The 18,999-nt window shown below is 53.3% G+C and overlaps 1 pseudogene; it reads left to right on the top strand.

Annotated features, from left to right (window-relative positions):
* The first annotated feature begins 11,595 nt into the window (after positions 1-11,595).
* On the top strand, positions 11,596-11,689 carry LOC119871320 (annotated as a pseudogene).
* Positions 11,690-18,999: the final 7,310 nt, after the last annotated feature.

Consider the following 18,999-nt stretch of genomic DNA (forward strand, 5'->3'; position numbering starts at 1 on the left):
CTCCACTAAAAAGAGTATATTGATCTGGGGGAGAAAGAGAGGTCACTTTTTAAAAAACCCAAACCTATAAAACACTGAAATCCATAACCCCTCAGTTCCCAGGCTGTAGAGTGATATCCAACCCGGGCTGCGGTCTCTGTGGCCTGGTCAATACGGCTCCATTAAGGGCCGCACGCCCGTGCCCCCGCCCGCCCACCCAGGCCCCCGTGGCTGTCCAGATTAATATGTGCCTTCACGTTTTAATTCTGCGTCCATTAGTGTCACATTGCCGGCTGATCGGCTCGGCTATCGATCCTGAGGAGGGCCCGCTCAGGGGGCCTGCGCCCTGTTGGGGTCAGCAGGGGACGAGGGGACGGCTCTGCTGCCCTGAAGGCAGAGGCTGGCGCGTCTTCCCGATCGGCCCTTCTGCACAGAATCTGGTGCCTCCAGTGTTACCACGGGAGCCCAGGAGGCGCCGTGTGAGCCAGCTGAAAGCACCCAGGCCCGCCTTCGTGGCCTTGAGCACCACCCCTGGGGCTGGGCCCTCCCCAGAACATGGGAGGCCAAGGGGCAGAGGAGGGCATGTCTGCCCAGCATCTTCTCCCACCAAGCATCATGCAGCCCAAGACCCCTGTCCCGTCTTGCAGGTGAGAATTTGAAGACTCTGAGAGCTTATGCCACTAGTGAAGGTCACACAGCTGGTAATGAGCAAGGCCAGCTTGGACTGGCCGCCAGCCCGCACCCTCTCCCCTACAATGAACAGAAGGAACAAACGAGTCTGAAGGAAAAGTCCTCAGCCGTGGCCTGTTGGTGAGGAGGCCCCCCCAGTGCTGAGGACAGGTGTGAGCCACGTGACTGCCGCACACACAGAGTGTACACGTAGGGGCCTGGACGCCCTCTGGAAGGGGACAGGAATGTGACTGTGTCTCCCTGGGGGCTTCAGACAGGACACGGGACTGGCTGTGACCCACATGGGGTCATGCAAGTGAGAGATGGAGGAGCCTGGGCCACTAGCCTGGGGATGGACAGATGGAGGCAAAATCTGCCCCGATATCAACCAAGCAGGCAGAGCTGATGGGCTCGCAGTGTGGTCCTCACCTCTGCCTGGCCCTTTCCTTCCTATGCCTGACCCTTGATGGCAAACGCAGGGCGATGTCAAAGATCACAAGCATCGTTCAAGAGCAGTCTTGGGGGCTCCCATGGCATGTGCAGCTGGGGAGGGGGCAGAGTGACCCCTGAGGCCTCGGTCCTTGGGTGGGGCCAGCTGTGCGTCCCACCTGCTGCAGGCCTGGCCTCGGGTGCGTGACCTAAGCTCTCTTCACCTGTGAAAGGGAGGAGGCCAGTGGACCTCAGGGGCCTGCCCACAAAAGCCTGTGTGGGAGCTTCCTGCAGGTGGGGACAATGCTTACATTCTTCCCCAAAGTGAATAGAACCCTAGATCCTGTGTCATGTGAACTCTCATGTTCCTATCACATTTCCTCATTTGAAAATCCTGTCACTGCCATGATGTAGGTTTGGAGGAGGAGTATGAAGTACGGTGGTCCGTGAGGGCCTCTGCCTAAAGTCACTCCCACCTCCAGCCCCCAGCAAAGCCCCAGGGAGTCCCAGGAAGGCTTGCTGAGAAATTCATCAACGCCAGGGAAGAGTGGTCGTGACTCAGGAAAGAAGGCTCCTAGGGCCGGGAAAGTCCAGCCTGGGGCATGGATGCTGCCCACTGCTCAGTCCCGAGGAGGGCTTCCCAGACCAAAATTGTCACCCGTAGGGGGGCAGGTGCTGTGAATGGTGTCCCCCAAATCACGTCCACCCAGAACCTCAGAACGTGGCCTTATTTGGAAATAAGGTCTTTGCAGATGTGATCACCTAGGATCTTGAGATGAGGCCATCCTGGGTCTGGAATGGGTCCCACTCAGGGCCGCAGCTCCCAGGGCCTCCGTGGCCATCAAAGTGACTCTGCCACATGGTGTCACAGTCACAGAGTTCCTCACATCTGCTCTTGCAACCCACATGTCCTCCCCCCACCCCCACCCTGCATGAACATATTGCGGGGGAGCTGGATAGGCTGTGGCACCTGCTTTGGTCAGCCTGGGGAGATGGCAGCCAGGTTCCCACCACACAAGGCTGTGATTCCCTGTGTGCCAGCTACCAGCCACCGTGTGGCCAGGTGGGATGACATCTGGAGATGGACACCTGATTGAAATAACTCCTGTGTGTTTGCAGTAGCCCCTCAGTAGAACTGGGCCTAGGCCAGCACACATCACCTCCACTATCCAGAAGTCTATTCTAAACTAAGAAGGAGGAACAAAATCTCCCTGGGTTGCTAACACGCATGTCCAAGTCCATGTGCTAACAGTGACTCATGGCACCCACTCAGGCCCTACTGCCTCCTTAGCCCCAGAGGTAAGGACCGCACCATCAGTTTCAGAGGGCAGGGTGGTTGTGCATCTCTGAACAGGAGCACTTCCGAGTGGGAGCATTTCTGAATGGGAGCAACTATGAGCGGGAACTCCTCTGAATGGGAGCATTTCCAAACAGGAGAATCTCTGAGCAGGAGCACTACTGAGTGAGAGCATCTCTGGCAGGAACATCTCTGAGCAGGAGCTCCCCTGAGTCGGAGCACCTCTGAAAGGGAGCATCTATGAGCGGGAGCACCTATGAATGGGAGCTCCTTTGAGCAAAAGCATCTCTGAGCGGGAATGTTTATGAGCAAGGGCATCTATGAAAGTAAGCACCACTGAGCAGGAGCATCTCTGAGCAGGAGAGCTTCTGAGAGGGAGCATCTGTAAGTGGAAGCTCCTGTGAACAGGAGCATCTCTGAACAAGAGCACTTTTGAGTGGGAGAACTTTTGAGCAGGAGCACTACTGAGCAAGAGCACATTGGCAGGGCCTGAGGGCACGGAGGCCCCCCGAAGAGACCCAGGTCTGCTCAGCTGTTGCTGCCTTCTCCCTCCAGCGCTGGGCCTGAATCCTCCAAGGAGTAGAAGGCAGCCAACCTCGTCTCTTCCACAAAGGATGCTATTCATTTTTTTTTGTAAATTTTTTTATTGGTGTTCAATATTGGGAGCATCTCTAAGCAGGAGCACCTCTGAGAGGGAGCATCTCCAAGTGGGAGCATCTGAGTGGGAGCACCTTTGAGCGGAAGCACCTCTGAGTGGGAACGTCTATGAGAAGAGAACCTCTGAAAGGGAGCATCTGTGAGAGGAAACACCTCTGAATGGGAGCATTTCCAAATGGGAGAACCTCTGAACAGGAGCATGACTGAGTGAGAGCATCTCTGGGCGAGAGCATCTCTGAGAAGAAGCACCTCTGAGCAGAAGCACCTCCCAAAGGGAGCATCTATGAGCAGAAGCATCTTTGAGCAGAAGCACTTCCAAGTGAGAGCACCTCTGAATGGGAACATCAATGAGTGGGAGCATCTCTGAATGGGAGCACCTCTAGGTGGAAGCATCTGAGTGGCAGCATCTCTGAGCAGGAGCACCTCTAAGTAGGAGCACTTCTGAGAGGAAGCATCCTTAAGTGGGAGCATCTTTGAGCAGGAGCACCGCTGGGTGGGAGCATCTCTTAGTGGGAGCACCTTTGGGTGGGAGCAGAAAGTTCAACACATTCATTAGCTGTGACTTATCACCCAAGGCATTCATCACCCACCACATATTTGTCCATCAGTGTCCGTGCTGGGGCCTGGGCTGGGGCTGCAGGAGCAGAGCTGAATCAGGAATATTCCCTCTCAAGGAGGACCACCTGGTTTACAAATAAAACCTGAGGATGGGTGACTGGGGGACATAGATGGGACTCCTGTGCTGGAGGCCAGTTGCAGAGGCTTTAAATGAATGCACACCTGTGTGTGTGTGTGTGTGTGTGTGTGTGTGTGTGTGTGTGTTTGGCCCCTACCTCTGCAGGGCTGCCGGGGCCCTCCCTGGGGTGACCCCACCATCTGCATGCCACTCATCCTGGTGGCTACCTCCTCCACACGGTGTCTGAAATGACTCGCCTCCCCTGTGCTGGGTCTGAGGTGTCCCCTGCCCTGGCACTGCCATCCCACCCCCGAACCAGGTCCCACGGCCACGCACTGCTGCAGGGCGGCTGTGAACTGTAGTCCTGGCTGGGTGGTGGCCTGGCTACAAGGTTGAAGTTCTGCTACTGTTAAGGGAAGAATAAAACCTGGAGACAACCAGGAGGGGCTGCTACTACTGGTCTCCTGGTACTGGGAGCAGAATCAGACTGGCCCAGCTCACGCTTCAACCAGCGCCTGCCCAGCCGTCCAGGGAGCATCGGGTCCATGTGCAACAGTGGTGTCCGTGTGGCCAGGGACCCACCAGAAAAGGGCAGGTCAAGGTGCAGAGGCCTCCTCCGACCTGGGGTCTGAGCCAGTGAGCCACAGGGGTCATCATCATTGGCCATAAGGTCACACTTGAGGACCACAGTGGCTTCAGTGTTTTGGAAACAGACGTTGCACAACACTGTAAGTTAGGTAATGTCACTGAATTGTACATGAAAACAGGGCTAAAAAGGCAAATTTTATATTAAATGTGTTTAACCATACACACGAAAGAGAAGCACCAGACCCCTTGGTCAGGGAAGGGCACCCAGCATCCCAGGGGAGCATCTCTGGGGGCATATGAGCTCCTGGATCCGAGCATACTGGAATCGTGGGAAAGATGTGAGCGTGGCTGGGGAGGTGGAGCAGGTGCAGGGCAGGAAGCCTGGGGATCAGGGAGGGAGGTTCAGCTCTGATGGAGCCTGCCCCAGCCCCAGGGCCACCTCCTCAGGACTGGCACTGGCATCCCATTCTCATGGATGATGAACCAGGGTCATCTGCAGTGAGACTCTTGTTTGTCGGCCCCACAGAGGGGTCCTCGCCTCTCTCCTCCTGGGTCCCTCTGTGTCCTAAGCCTGGGAATTCTAACAGACCTGAGGACTTCCCCCCAAGACCACACCTCCCAGTGAAAGTGCAAGGCCAAGGGAGCTGGGCCTCATGAGATGGGCTCAAAGCTGTGGGCTGAGCTGGGGGAGAGAGAAAAGTGCCCGAAGCTGGGGTGGCTTCCTCCAGAAACTTAGACTCCCCAAGCAGAGGTAGGGGTGACAGTTCTAGTTTGAGTTCAGAATTCTCACTATTCGAACTCAGTACTCTCGCAGGCCGTCAGGACTATACCTCGTTCATAGATGAAGAGAGATCTGGGATAGCTAGAGAGGGCTCCTCTTCTGGCAGTCGGGGGAGCCGGGGGGTGGGGCTGAAGTCAGGGTGCAGGGGAGTGGGGGGCAAGGGGTGCGGTCAGGGGCTGGTGGGCAGGGGCGCCGGGGGTGAGGCTGCAGTCAGCGGTGTGGAGCCGGGGGGCGAGGGCTGAAGTCAGGGTCTGGGGGAGCCAGGGGCCGGGGCCCCCTCATCCTCCTTTTGGAGCACAAACAACCTCAGCAGCCTCCATGAGTACACAGCGCAGAAATCTGTGTTTGGTAGTAGTTACGGTTTGCACGCACATGGTTCCATGTCAAACTCCTTTGGCAAACAGAGATGGGATAGAAGGTGAAATATCCGTATTTTTGGCCTCTAAACTCGGGCAGATTATTCCCACCCTTTCCAAGTCGTGGCCGTTGGGTCTTCTTCCGGCAGACCGCCTGGCAGCTGAGTTCCCTCACCTTGGATCGCTGACATTTGTCACCGGTGGATCAATGTCACCCGAGGCCCCCAGGGATGCCCCAGTCCCTGCTGCCCTCTCCAATTGCAGAATTAAAAGGCGAGGCTGTTGTTGGTGTTGTAACAGCCTTGTTGCCTGGCTCTGGTTACACGGAGCTGACCCTCCGTGTGCTGGAGGACAGACAGCCGCTCCTCTGCAAAGCTGGGCCTCAGAAGCTGCTGGGCAGCAGCTGCCACTGGGGTCCCCTCCCTTCTCCTGGGGGCCGGGCCTGGAGACTCAGGGCGTTGGAGCTGCAGGGGCCCAGCCTTGGTTCCAGGCTCAGAGGGGGTACCTGGAGCCCAGGGCAAGAGCAAAAGGTTTGCCCTGAGCCACGTAGCAGGTAACTGAACAGTTAGAATTCTATCAATTTTTTTCAGAATTCTTAAAATTCCTAAGCTTAGCACATGAGGTCCTTCATGAGAGAACCTTGCTCCCCAAATGCATCAGGAATCACTAACTACATGCACAAACACACACACATATGTACACACATATGCACATGCACACACACATGCTCTCATGTGCACACACGTATACTCATATATGCGGACACACGCACTCTCACACATACACATGCATATGTGTGCAATGGACACACTCGCACATGCATGTGCACAGACACGCATGCACCCTCATTCTGACAGCTGAGTTCCTCACTTGAGTTCTAGGTACCTAGTATCACCCACTGCCCAGACTTCGCACAAGCTCCTCACTTTGCCTTTGGCGCCCTGTCTGCTCCTTTCCTTTGCTCAGGCAGTCTCTGTCCCTTTTACAAAACCCGGCCCAGCAGTCACCTCCTGCTGGGCTGGGGGCCTCCTCTGGGCTCCTGTTGCCCAGACATCCCTTCGTCCCTGCACATGCCCCCTCTGGGGTCCACCTGCCTCCACGATGAAGCCAGAACTGCTTAGAGCTGGGGCCACCTCTTCGTGTCTTGCACGTGCTGGAGCCTGGTGTGTAGTAGGTGCTCAATAAATACTAACAGAATGCGTGACTGTCTCCACTCTGCCAATAATAGAATATTTAACCCAAAGGCTTTGACCCCTGCCCCTTCTGCTGGTTTTGCTAGAATCATGTACTTTCGCCCACCCGTGGGCAGCCCCAAAACTTGCACCCTAATGGGTCTGGGCCAGCTCCAGATCTGACAGTCTCCAGGTGTCTGGGAAAATCCCTGGAGGAAGGTGCACAGAACTTCTTCCCCACCCCCACCCCAGGGCAGGGCCTGAGGGCACGGAGGCCCCCCCGAAGAGACCCGGGTCGGCTCAGCTGTTGCTGCCTTCTCCCTCCAGCCCTGGGCCTGAATCCTCCAAGGAGTAGAAGGCAGCCAACCTCGTCTCTTCCACAAAGGATGCTATTCATTTTTTTTTTGTAAATTTTTTTATTGGAGTTCAATTTGCCAACATACAGTATAACACCCAATGCTCATCCCGTCAAGTGCCCCCCTCAGTGTCCGTCACCCAGTCACCCCCACCCCCCACCCACCTCCCCTTCCACTACCCCTAGTTCCATTCCCAGAGTTAGGAGTCTCTCACGTTCTGTCACCCTCTCTGATATTTCCCACTCATTTTCTCTCCTTTCCCCTTTATTCCCTTTCACTATTTTTTGTATTCCCCAAATGAATGAAACCATATAATGTTCGTCCTTCTCCGATTGACTTACTTCACTCAGCATAATACCCTCCAGTTCCATCCAAGTGGAAGCAAATGGTGGGTATTTGTCGTTTCTAATGGCTGAGTAATATTCCATTGTATACATAAACCACATCTTCTTTATCCACTCATCTTTCGATGGACACCGAGGCTCCTTCCACAGTTCGGCTATTGTGGACATTGCTGCTAGAAACATCGGGGTGCAGGTGTCCCGGCGTTTCATTGCATCTGTATCTTTGGGGTAAATCCCCAACAGTGCAATTGCTGGGTCGTAGGGCAGGTCTATTTTTAACTGTTTGAGGAACCTCCACACAGTTTTCCAGAGTGGCTGCACCAGTTCACATTCCCACCAACAGGGCAGGAGGGTTCCCTTTTCTCCGCATCCTCTCCAACATTTGTGGTTTCCTGCCTTGTTAATTCTCCCGATTCTCACTGGTGTGAGGTGGTATCTCATTGTGGTTTTGATTTGTATTTCCCTGATGGCCAGTGATGCGGAGCATATTTTCTCATGTGCTTGTTGGCCATGTCTATGTCTTCCTCTGTGAGATTTCTCTTCATGTCTTTCACCCATTTCATGATTGGATTGTTTGTCTCTTTGCTGTTGGGTTTAATAAGTTCTTTGTAGATCTTGGAAACTAGCCCTTTATCTGACACATCATTTGCAGATATCTTCTCCCGTTCTGTAGGTTGTCTTTTAGTTTTGTTGACTGTTTCTTTTGCTGTGCAGAAGCTTTTTATCTTAAGTCCCAATAGTTCATTTTTGCTTTTGTTTCCTTTGCCCTCATAGATGTATCTTGCAAGTTGCTGTGGCCAAGTTCAAAAAGGATGTTGCCTGCGTTCTCCTCTAGGATTTTGATGGATTCTTGTCTCACATTTAGATCTTTCAAAGGGATGCTATTCAGCCCCAGCAGAGCCACCCGCAGCGGTGGCCTCGTTTCTCAAGATGCGCAAGGCCTCAGGTCACACATGCAGGACCCTGTGCTCCAGGGAAGGGCCAGGAGGGCCTTGTGCACCGAGTCTGAGGAGTCCTCGACACCCTGAGGGGAGGCTGGGATGGTTCAAGAGCACTTGGGGGTGGCTCTGAGCCCATGGGCCCATTTGGAGTTGCACACATGCTGACAGTTACTGTACCAGTATCCTGGGTGGGGGTGTGTGTACAAGAAGTGGTCACAGACTGGGCAGCTCAGGCAACAGATATTTATTGTCTCTGGGTTCTGGAGGCTGGAAGAGAAATCAGGTGTCACAGGGTTGGTTCCTTCTGAGGCTGGGAGGGAGAACCCGTCCTGGGCTGCTCCTGGCTTCTGGGGGATCGCTGGCACCCTTGGCACTGCTTGCCTTTAGACACATGACCCCGTCTCTGCCTGTGTCAGTACAGGGTGCCCTCCCTGTGTCCTTACGCAGTGTTCTCCTTCTGTGTGTCTGTCTGTCTCTCCTCTTCTTTCAAGGACACAGCACTGGATTTAGAGCTCACATCCTCCAGTGTGATCACATCTATACTTATATTCAGTGACATCTGCAAAACCCTATTTCTAAACCAGATCACATTCACAGGTACCAGCATTGGAATGTGAGCACGTCTCTTTGGGGGACACAAGTCTGTCCACAATAGTCATTGAAGCCATGAGCCCTTTGAGGTTGTCCAAAGCCAGGACATCAAGGGAAAAAGATGAAGCCTCTGGCCAACACTGGGAGCACCTCACATGAGCTTGTAAAAACTAAGTTATGATCAAAGATGGCATAAAGAACATGAGACGTCAAAAAAAAAAAAAAAAAAAAAGAACATGAGACGTCAATCCACAATCTGGGAGAAAGTATTTGCAGTGCTCACGATAGATGAAGAATTTGTGCAGGAAATATATAAAGAGTCCCTACAAATCAATAAGAAAAAGCACAGGTAAAAGATACAAACTGCTGTTTCACAAGAAGGGCAAAAGGAATAGCCTACAGAAAAATGATCCACGGAATGGTCTACACTCTGGTTTCCTCACTCATTCCCCCTCCCATGCACAACTGTGTGGGACCCAGGGGACACCTAGGGGGCTAGACCTGGCATGCCCTCAAGGGGCTCACAGTCCAACAAAGAACAGAACCGGGACCCTAGTAATGTGCTGCGACTGGTCTAAAGTTGGGGGGGAGGGATCCCTGGGTGGCGCAGCGGTTTAGCGCCTGCCTTTGGCCCAGGGCACAATCCTGGAGACCGAGGATCGAATCCCACGTCGGGCTCCCAGTGCATGGAGCCTGCTTCTCCCTCTGCCTGTGTCTCTGCCTCTCTCTCTCTCTGTGTGTGTGACTATCATAAATAAATAAAAATTTTTAAAAAATCTAAAATCTTCGGGCAGCCCCGGTGGCGCAGCGGTTTAGCGCCGCCTGCAGCCCAGGGCGTGATCTGGGGACGCTGGATCGAGTCCCACGTCAGGCTCTCTTCATGGAGCCTGCTTCTCCCTCTGCCTGTGTCTCTGCCTCTCTCTCTCTCTCTCTCTCTCTCTCTGCATCTCTATGAATAAATAAATAAAATCTTTAAATAGAATAAAATAAAATAAAGTGGGGGGGTTCTGTGGGAGCACCACGGGCCCCCCAACCACCTCGACCTCAGAGCTAAACCTTGGTTTGCAAATTCCACACACCCCAGCCCCATCTCCTCCCACCAAGGTCCCTACCCCAGACCTCCTTACAGACCCACAACCCAGACTCACCCATGGTGCTGGGCAGAGACTGCTTGCCATCAAGCCTTCCCTGCAGTAAGGTAATGTCAGGGTGTGAGCAGGGGTGATGTTTGGAATTGAGGGGAGGCATGTGGTGGTGGGGTGCTGGGCCATAAGCAGGAACAGACTTGGGGCCCTGTGTGCCATGCCTTGGAGTGTGAGAGTCCTGGGTACTTAGCTGTGCCAGGCTTGATGCCTGCCCTCTGGGCCCACCCCCTCCCTCTGCTGACTACATCAGTTGGGGTGCATGGGGGAACCTGTGGGTAGCATGTAGGGTGGTCAACATCCCCCCACCCCAGTTTCCCTGGGAGTCTCCATGTTTTAGCCTTAAAGGCCCACATCTTGGCAAACCCCTCAGTCCCAAATCCTGGATCCTGTCCACTCTGGGACAAGAGGACATGCAAGTCTTTGTCCACCACACAGCTAAGCAGTTGCTCCCAGGAAGCCGTGATGCATAAGTGAGTCCAGACAAGGTCAGCGCCAACTTGAAATTCATTCTCTGGAGCTAGGTCCTGTAGACTCATATACCCGGTAGCTCCCAAGAACATGCACAGGCCGCTTTTGTGAGAACTGGCATTTTCTTGAAAGTAACAAACCTTGTAAAACTACATCCTTTGGAGTTAGGAGCTGGGCTTCAATAATCATCAGAATGAATGTCAGATTGTTTCTCTCCCTGAATGAGCCAAGAGAAAATTAACCAAAGAAGGAGCTCACCAGGGGCTGGGGGAGGTGTGGCCAGTGGAATAGAGTTTATGTCAGAGTTCTCCAGGGAAGCAGATTCAACAGGAGATATAAAGAATAAAGATGGGTATTTACGCTGTGAAGAGATACTGATATAGATATTTATCATAAGGAATTGCTAATGATTATGGAAGCTGCAAATCCAGGCTACACAGCTCATGTCCAGTTGGAACCCTAGGCCAGGAGCTGCTATAAAACCAGAAAGAGGGGATCCCTGGGTGGCGCAGCGGTTTAGTGCCTGCCTTTGGCCCAGGGTGCGATCCTGGAGACCCGGGATTGAATCCCACGTCGGGCTCCTGGTGCATGGAGCCTGCTTCTCCCTCTGCCTGTGTCTCTGCCTCTCTCTTTCTTTCTCTCTCTCTGTGACTATCCTAAATAAATAAATAAAAAAAAAACAGAAAGACCCAATGTCCCAGTTTAAAGGCTATCAAGCAGCAGAATTCCCTGTCCTTGGGGAAGGGTCAGTCTTTTGTTGTATTCAGGTCTTCAACTGGTTAGATGAGGCCCACCCACATTGAGAGGCCAATCTGTTTTACTGTCTACTAATTCAAATGTTGACTCATCCAAAAATGTCCCTCCTCCCCAAAGCTACCAGAATCATGTTTGACCAAATATCTGGACACCTTTGGCCTAGTCATGATGACACATAAAGTTCACCATCACAGGAGAGATAAAAAAGTTTTATATAAAAACTAGTGGTGGGCACACAGTGGGAATGTATTTAATGCCACTGAATTATACAGACACAGTTGATTCAATAATAAAGATTGTGTTAAATATATTTGATCACAATTTTTGAAAACACACAAAACAGATTTTTACAGTTGCCCAATTTTCTAGGTTAAAAAAAAGCTATAACACTCACTTTGGCAGCACACATACTAAAATTGGAACCATATAGAAAAGATTAGCATGGCCCCTGTGCACGCAAATCTGTGAAGCATTCCATTTTTTTTAGAAAAGCTATAATTAGCAAAACTATTTCCATGACGCACCACCCTGGAGTTGGCAGACTGTGCGCAAAGGGCCAGACAGCCGGTGCTCTTCACTCTCGAGCCGAGCAGCGTCCCTCTGCCCTAGTGTCAGGGAAGCCGCTGGAGATGATGCCTGAATGAATGGGTGTGTCTGTGTTCCAATAAAACTTTACTTATAGACATAGAAATTAAAATTGCTTCTATAATTTTTAAATCACAAAATTCTTCTTTTTGCTTTTTTTTTTTTTTCATGTGAAAACTATTCTCAAGTGGCCAGGTGACAAAAACAGACGTCAGGTTGGATTTGGCCAGGGAACTGTGGTTTGGTGACCCCTGACCCCAATACCTGGGAGCGGGGGTTAGGACCCCAGGCAGGCGCCAGCCCCAAGCCCAGCCGAAGGGGCTCAGCCGCACCAGGGGCACTTGGGGTGTCAGGGGTCTGCTCTCATCAGTGGTGTCGGGCCGGGCAGAGCATTCACAACCTGATGAGTCGCCAGGCCCTATGGGGACAGCGGACTGTGCCTGGGGGCTAGAGGGACCACACGTCCACGCAGGAATCTCACACCAGACAGCGTCCTCCCCGACCTGCAGCCCTCCCCCCGTGTCCTCCCAATGTCACCCACTCTCTGATTGCTCACTCACTCGCTCGCTGCCCGCTTCTGCATCCAGGGAGACAGCACCTACTGTCCTGGGGGCCGCCCTTCTGGGTTTGCTTGGGACTGAGGAGTTTACCAGGATGCAGGACTTTCATGGCTACAATGTGGGCGGACCCAGGAAAGCCAGGGTGGGGGGTGTTGGCCACCCTAGAGAGCCCCCCCACAACCTCCCCTGGGGAACCCAACAGTGAGTCAGTAGAGGGAGGAGGCTGGCCTGGAGGGTGGGCACCAGCCTGGCACAGGTGGGTGTGTGGAGCGCAGTGTGGCTTATGTGCCCACTGGAACTCCAATGGCAGAGAGTGCAAGCCAGTTGTACCACACAAAGCAGCAAGGCGGGGTCTCTCGCACACAGCGCCCAGCAGAGAGCACACTGGTCTGGGGTGACCTGTGGGGGAGGGGAGGGGTTCCAGAGGCAGAAGATGTAGGGGTCGGAGGGAGACCGTAGAGTGTTGCCCCATCCAGGCCTGAGCCAGGTCAGTCCCTCAGGGCTTGCTCAGTCTGTGTGCAGGGTCGCTGGGCAGGTGCCTGGAACCGCACCGGGCTCTTCGTGGTTGGACACTCACTGTGGTCATTCATGCGACAAGACTTTATCTGGTGCCTCCATGGACCTGGCTGCAGGCCGGGTGCTGGGACAGACCCCTACTGTGTTGTGCCCCCCACCCCTCCCAGAGTCCCCCAGGGGGTAGGCGATCTCAAGCTCATGTTACAGATGAGACCACTATGGCCAAAGAGGTGAAGTCAGTGTCCTCGGGTAACAATCATCGGCCAGTGAGACCCCCCTGCCCCCGTCCCCATCGGCCTCACCCAGAAGAGCGGCCTATCTTCCCTGGTTGCAGCCTTTCCTGGGTGGGGGCAGGGGGTTCTGCTGCCTGCCTTCCTCTCCAGGAGGCCCAGACCCTCAGTGCGGACCCCAGACCTAAGAAGAGCCCACCCCGCCCTCCCCAAGCGCTGGCTGTGCTGGCGGCCGGCGTTCAGTCTACAAATACCCTGACAAGACGGGTCTTCAATGTGAAATGCCCGCCATCAGCAGGGCCGGGCAGCCCGGCCTCCCATTATAGCCAAATGAATAACTCCGTTTAGAGAAGTCGTTTGGGGCACTGCCCCAGACAATGACTCCTGTCAAAAGATTTACCGAAGCTCATGGGCAATGCGGCGGGAGGCCCCGTGGGCCTGGCCTCAGAGTTTATCAGCTCATGCAGAAAACAAAGATTGCAGCGTGGACCATTTTGCCGCTGAAATTCATGCCTTTTGACCCCAAATGGAGAGATAATCCCAGGGCTTGTTTCCACTTGAGCTTGGAGATGTAAATAGCTGGCTTTGAAGCAGAACCTCACATTGGCCTCGGGTGGAAAACAAACCAACCAGGCTGCTGAAGACCGTGGTTTGTCACCTCATTCCACCACTCTGCCCCTGTCAGACAGCAACCCCCAGAGTTCTGTTTTAAAACTGGATGCTTGATAGAGCCTTTGGAGGATGTCATATACTTCCTCCATTCCCATTGTGAAGATTGCAAACTTGATCGTGATTTATTTTCTCTTTGGCCACCAGGAAGCTCAACAGTCAAGAAAAGCTTGAGTATATCAGCAATGTTGGTCCTTTATTATATAATAAGCGCATTCTCTTTTATATTAGTATTGTGGCTTCTCTTTGTATTTTATTATGTTTGTTTAATTTGCCTCATACTGTAAGCTTAAGCTCTTCAAATCTTCTGTTGGAAAACTGGGGATATAAGTAAAATAAAATAACGAAGCAGAGTGGAGAAATAAGGAGAACAGGATGGGGTCTGCCCATCTGCTTCTGGTTGTGACAGCAGACTGATCTTTTGACTGATGGTGTGAACTACCAGTTTCCTGCCCGTACCTTCACATGACTCCGGCTCTAGGTTAATGTTGACTCATGGTTAACCATGCACCTGCCAATGGGCTCTCAGGATCCTCTGATACAGTCAGCCTTGCCTGGTAACAACCACACAACCACTTCCCAGATTTGCAGCTCCCAGCAACAAACATTGACTTCTCATTCTCAGTGAGCATCAGTGGTTCAGCTGTGAGGACACTTTCTGGAAGCTGGGCTGAACCAACAGGCCCAGTTTGGGACACGCTTTCCTCACAGTGGGTAAAAAGGACCAGAGGGCTGAAGAAAAACCTGGCATGGGTCCTAAAGCTGCTGCTCGAGCACATCTGCCTCCGAGCCACAATAAGTAGGTAGGAAGTAGATACCATCCCCTGGAGTACCACGGCCATACATAAGCACATCAGAGGCTTGGATGGATGGCTCCCGGGTAGAGTGGAGGGCCTAAAGCAACGATATGATCTGCTGTGAAGACCCCAGAAGGGAAGCCCCGTGTGGGCCAGGCTCTGGCTGGTCCACTCACTCAGTACGAGAAAAAGACCTGCCCCACTGTAGGACTCCACAGAAAATACTGGAATGCACCAGTGATGAAAGGACAGCTGACCAACTGAATGAGTCACCAGCAGGTCCAGAATGGTGCGCATGGGCCTGGCCTCCACTGCTTGGGGTTCCTTCCAGCCTGCGGACCCACCAGTACCTCTCCAATAACAAGATGGGGAGACAAAAGCAGCAAACCCCTGGGATGGTGCATGTCAGCCCCCAGCACCTGCCAGGTACATGATACATCCTGTGCCTTCAACCCCTTTGAGCATGTGGTCCCATTTAAGACGGACAGACAGGTGACAGATACCAAATATGTGTGCATGTTGCCATTATAAGCTGAGATGATGATGAAGATAACAGCCCTGGTCTTTGCAGCCCAGACACCAGCCACAGGGGCAACAACAAAGCTTCAGATCATCCCAGCCCCCGACCACTGAGCCATTCAGAGCCTCAAGGCAGGGGCCCCCAACTTGGTGGAGCAGAGATGGGCCACCTGCCCTGCTCTTTCCAGAAACATTATTTCATGTCTCTATTTTTGAGGTGGTTCGTTATATGGACGAGGGACAGAGATTGGCTGCCCTAACAAATCGAGAGCATTAGATCTGGTCCTGGGCTGGAGCAGAAAGTAAAGAGGCCTTGCAGACACTGCCAATGAGGCCCAAGAAAGAGTGAAAAAATGCCCTGGGGAAGAAGGGGAAGCCGTGCTCTATGGTGGCCCCAGGAGAACAACTGCCACCAAGGACAAGAAGAATAGGAGATGCACCCAGTAACTCAGTCATCTAGCAGCCAGCTTCTGTAAAGGCCATGTAGTAAATATGTGAAGCGTTGAGGACCAGAAGGTGTCTGCTGCCACTCCTTGGGCCTGTAGCTGTAGTTCAAAAGCAACCACCAACAAGACACGAATAAATGAGGATGGCTGAGTTCCAATAATGCTCTGTTTACAAAACAGGGAGCGGGCTGGATTTGGGTGATAATTTGCTGACCCTTGGTCAAATGAAGATTTCCAGGAAAAACATCAAAAGTGCCACCTCTCTTCTCCTGCTGGCTATGATAAAATGCAAGAGGAGAAAGATGAGAGGTGAATAGCCAGCTATTCAATTTTCAAGAAAAATTTAGAGAAAACATAAAGGAGCCAGGACTTGCTGGGTTTGAAAATAGAAGTCTTTCTCATTCCCAGCCTGTCCACATTTGAAAATGTCTTCAAATTTTAAAATGCATCAAGTTTGGCTTTAGGGAGAAGATCAAATCCAGAGTGGGGCTGCAAGATTCTTTGTTCAGTGCTCAGAAAGATCTAAAAGAGAAGCTCACAGATAAAGACCCTTTCCAGAACTTAACAGGTGTCTCCTTGACCCTCTCACTTAAACAGTCTCAAGTCTATCTTCTCAAGATAGAGAAGAGCTGCTCTTACAGGAAAGTGTGGCTGTGTCCCTGGTCTAACAGACTGAATATCAGTAACCACCATGGGAAACCCACAAGGTCTGAAAGAGGATTACACTGATAGAAACACAGCAGCCTGGATGATGAGAGATGGAGCTGACAAGAGAACCCCAAGATGCGCTTACACTCTAAACTATGGGCAAGAAGCAGGCTGGGAAGGTCACATAGTTGCAAATACAAGCCACTTTTCTGGGTGATAAGAGACTACCCAGAGGGGAGCCAACAGCTAAGGAGAGCAACCCCCAGGGAGGATGAGTGGGGCTGATCTTTGGAAGTACTCTGAGGGGTGGCCTCCCTGGGTTCCTAGCACCCTGCTGTTTAAATGCCTCCTGTTGAGGGCTGCAGGTGACTGTCTCTTTAGTTTGGTCTTCAGATGGAAAGGAAGCCAGAACCACAAAGTGAAGTCTCACCCACACCTGGGGCTGATGGATACCATGAGACCCTGGCCCTGAACCCATGACAGGTGAGACAGGGGATTGTGGAAGAATGTGAGTGCGATTTGCCCATGGGAGGATCATAAATAATTCATAGTCAGGGTAGACAGAGGCTTTAAAACACATTCACAAATTCTTTGATGCCTCTCGGGTGGAGAGGTGGAGGCCTATGTCCCTCCTTGAATCTGGATGAGATTGGAGCCTGCCTGAATCCAACAGAAAGTGGCAGAAAGGACACTGCACTCAGAGAGGGGACTCATTCTCACCCTCACTCACCAATACTCACATCTGAAACCCGAGCCTTCATACATACACGAGATGGGGAGACCCTGCAGCCACCAGGCTGAGAGGACACTGGGCCACACAGAGGACTCCTGGTGCCCAGTTAGCAGCCCTCCTCCTTGATGGGTGCACCTGTCACTGATACTTCCTCCTTTCTGTCCTCACCCTTGATGGGAACGTCACCACCCTCACCACCACCATTCACTCTTCACCTCCCATTCCATCCCCGCCGTCCTCCTTCTGCTCCAGAACTCCATCTCCCACTCGCCTCCTCCTCCAAGGTGACCTCCAGAGTCCTGGCCCTGGCCTCATCCCACTCACCTGTCAGCCTCTTGGCTACATGCGGTTATAGTGTACTTTCCAGGCTGGGAAGCTACTCCCAGGTTAAAGCCCGCCCCCGCCCCTGCCCCACCACCAGAGCCCACCCACTCCCACCTTGTGCTCTAGACCCTTTGCCCAGCTTCATTTCCATTAGTGGAGTCTGCAGTGTCACCTGCCCCACTCACCCTTGTTGGATTATCAGCTCACACCAGCATCTGCCTCAGGACAGGTACTCTTGGGCTTTGGGCTCAGCCAGGTCTCCAGTCCACCCCTGCTTGTCCTGCACTGGCCATGAACCCTACATGGGCAGGGCATCCTCTTTGTCCCACCTCACCCTGAATGCAGAATGGGGTGACTTGGCCTGTCTTTCTGGGGTCCAGCAAGTTGTTTGCTGAGCCTGCAGACCCCAGGGCTCCCGCCTCCATCTCCATCCTGCCCCTCAGCTGTGACCTTGGCTACCTGAGTCCAGGTCTCTGGGGCTCAATTTCCCATCTCTGCAGCGTGGACCAGCCCCCATATGGGTGGGGGCAGAGGGAACGTTTCTGTGCTGGAGACTAGCGCCTGGGCACCTCTGCACCTCCCTTACCGTGCTCTCCCCAGCTCATCCTCATGGCAGCCCTTCACCTCAATGTGACTGCCCCCACCTCGTAAACCAGGGAACCATGCCTGTCTCAGAAAGGTGAAATGGCCATATACAAGGCAGGGAGAAGAATGTGGATTTGAACCCAGTCTGTCTAGCTGCATTGGTTGGTCTGGGCCGGGGCTGGAGTCTTTCCTGGGAACTTGATTATGCCCTTTGGGGGTTATTACTGTGCACAGTGGTGGGGGTGGGTCTGCTATCTACATGCAGGAGTGCTGTGCAGGGCAGGGAGCATGCCACCTGCATGCCAAGTCCCAGCTGCCCTGCCTGGGACTGGGTGCACAGTAGGTGTGCAGATTGCCCAAGAGGACAGAAAGACAGCCTTACGGTGGGGGTTGGCTGCCTCTCTACAAAGTGCGCTGACCCCCAGAGTCACTAGATGATCCCCACTGTGGAGTGATGGCCGCTGACCAGCAGTCACCTAGTGGGTGTGCAAAGTGCACCTACCATGTGCACGGGAGTCTGGCTGGCCCAGGGGAGAGCTCCCTTTAGGCAGATGTCCTTGCTTCCGGGGCATCAGGTTACTGTGCCTGCCCCAGGCCTGTCCCCAGAGACACGGCAAGGCTGCCCCAGGTCACAAAGCAATCTGTCCTCTCTGCCCACCCCCAGCCTCCCAGAGGCAGTACCTTCGAGCTGTCACTCGCTGTAACCTGATCAGCGACAGGACAGGGGTCTGAGGCACCAAGACAAGAGACATCTTAATTAGTGGCTTTTCCGGAGCAGCCAGGGCCCCAGACATCTCTTAACTTGTCTGAGCCGGAAATCTGGGCTTCCTGTGTGCATTGCTGGATGTGGGTGGCTTGCCTGGGTGGCTCTGAACGTGCGTGCAGGGCGTGGGTATGGCCTGTGATGCTGCAGGAGGCTGGTGGCTCACCCAGTGAGCCTGGGCCTGGCATCCCTTCCCTGGATGCAAGAGTGAGCTTCCATCCCCAGAGGTCACACAAGGAGGACGGTCCCTGGCAGGAACGACTAGGGCAGCCTGGAACATCAGCAGGGTCCCGGCAAAGAGCGGCACCCAAACTTCCTGATGAGTGGAACGTCCTGGGAGCAGTGGCAGGGACTGTGTTCTGGGCTGGATCCTTGGGGAGGGAAGCTAGTCTTCAACCTGTCACTGACCTGGCAATGTG

Source organism: Canis lupus, chromosome 3 (assembly GCF_011100685.1).
Source record: "Canis lupus familiaris isolate Mischka breed German Shepherd chromosome 3, alternate assembly UU_Cfam_GSD_1.0, whole genome shotgun sequence".
Taxonomy (NCBI): domain Eukaryota; kingdom Metazoa; phylum Chordata; class Mammalia; order Carnivora; family Canidae; genus Canis; species Canis lupus.